The following is a 2056-nucleotide window of genomic DNA, read 5'->3' as shown; positions in this document are numbered from 1 at the left end:
AGTTCACTCTTAATTAGTGCCATGTTCTACTTAATGTCATATCTAGTGTCTGCTTACTTTGTGAAGCATGGAAATTGACAGTTCGTTCGTAGCCAGCTTGAGCTACATAGAAAGATTCTGTCACCCCTGCCTCCAAAAAAAAAAAAAAAAAAAGGTAAAAAAAGGTAAATATATCATTGTCTGTAATTAAGTCTGATATAAGATCTCCAGTAAGCATACTCAGAGAACTGAATGCTTTTAACAGACTTTACTTTGGAGCAATACCTTTATGGGGTGGGAGAAATAGAATTAGTCAAAGGACATACTTCTTACACAGTAGGTTTCAATCATTCCTTAGGAACACCCTATAGCTAAGGTGGTACTTCAGAGATGTCTTGAATTAACAGACAGCCCTGACCTTACAGATTGATGAGGAGTTAGACATGGAAGGGGTTCTAACCAAACCAAGGGGGAAGTTCCATTGGTTAGGGGCAGTTGCAAGGGACATGCATGTATATGCTTCCAGCAAACAACATTCCCTTGGAAAACCATTTCCTCATTCCAGTAAATAGATCATGACTTAGTAAACTGTGGTACCCACTTGTCCCTTGTGCATCCACATGTTTCATAGGTAAGTCTACTCCATATGTAACCCTTCCTGGATTTGATTTGTCTCCTTATCTAAGAGAAATGATAGTGGAACAGACTTGAGACCCTACAAATTCAGCTGTGTTAGGAATCACCACCTCTGTCCAGCACTATCCATTCCATATGAACAGCAAGTACTTCTGCTAGCACAGGTAGGTCATTTGACAAAATGGACACAACTCTTTATCATTGAGATATCTGGATTTCTATGGATCATATTTTCAGGACATTATTTCTGATTATGCTACTTACTGATAACATAAATATCTCACCAAATTAGTTAGGTTCTAGTAATTTCTTCATTGACCACAGTATACATACAAAGAATTCTATCTCTCCCTAATTATCAAAAGAGTTTTGCATATCAGTGTAGTGAAAAGAGACATTTAACATAACCAGGGACAATGATAACCAAAAATTTAAGGTATAATGTGTTCCCTGGCAAGAACCAGAATCTTTCCTGATGATGCACATAACTCATAGCCCACTGGCCTCATGTGGTTACATGCGGCTGAATATACAAATTCATAAACTTACTTAAAACTTTCCAGCAGGCAGCTCTCATGGAGGCAGCTAGCCTGAGGCTGGGGAGTGCTGAGCCGCGCCTCTTGTGCCCTGTGCTTGCCCAGACTAGTGAAAAATACAGTCAGGATGGCTAAAGGTGACCCCAAGAAACCAAAGAGCAAGATGTCTGCTTATGCCTTCTTCCTGCAGACATGCAGGGAGAACATAAGAAGAAAAACCCAGAGGTTCCCCTCAGTTTTTCAGAGTTTTCCAAGAAGTGCTCTGAGAGATGGAAGACCATGTCTAGCAAAGAGAAATCAAAGTTTGATGAAATGCCAAAGGCAGATAAAGTATGCTATGATCGGGAGATGAAAGATAATGGACCAGCTAAAGGAGGCAAGAAGAATGACCCAAATGCCCCCAAAAGACCTCCATCTGGACTTTCCTTATTCTGCCCTGAATTCCGCCCCAAGATCAAATCCACAAACCCTGGCATCTCCATTGGAGATGTGACAAAAAAGCTGGGTGAGATGTGGAAGAACTTCAGTGACAGTGAAAAGCAGCCTTACATCACCAAGGCATCAAAGCTGAAGGAGAAGGATGAAAAGGATGTTGCTGACTATAAGTCTAAAGGGAAGTTTGATGGTGCTAAGGGTCCTGCTAAAGTTGCCCAGGAAAAGGTGGAAAAAGAGGAGGAGGAGGAGGAAGAGGAAGAAGAGGAGGAAGATTAATAAAAATTCTGTCTCCTTGTGAATACCTTAGAGGAGGAGAGCGCTGTGATTGAGACATCTCTTATTTGAGTTGTGTCTATTGCCCTTGTTAGCTTTAATTACAAAATTTGATCACGATCATATTGTAGTTTTTCAAAGTGTCAGTGGTTTACATGAAGTGGCCGGGGGTGTCAGGAGTGCCCTGAAACTGTATC

At 41.0% G+C, this 2056-nt stretch overlaps 1 pseudogene; it reads left to right on the top strand.

Annotated features, from left to right (window-relative positions):
* The first annotated feature begins 1278 nt into the window (after positions 1-1278).
* Positions 1279-1862, top strand: LOC110308607 (annotated as a pseudogene).
* Positions 1863-2056: the final 194 nt, after the last annotated feature.

Source organism: Mus caroli, chromosome 13 (assembly GCF_900094665.2).
Source record: "Mus caroli chromosome 13, CAROLI_EIJ_v1.1, whole genome shotgun sequence".
Classification (NCBI taxonomy): Eukaryota; Metazoa; Chordata; class Mammalia; order Rodentia; family Muridae; genus Mus; species Mus caroli.
The sequence above is the reverse complement of the archived record's forward strand: the minus strand, read 5'-3'. Positions and strand labels throughout refer to the sequence as shown.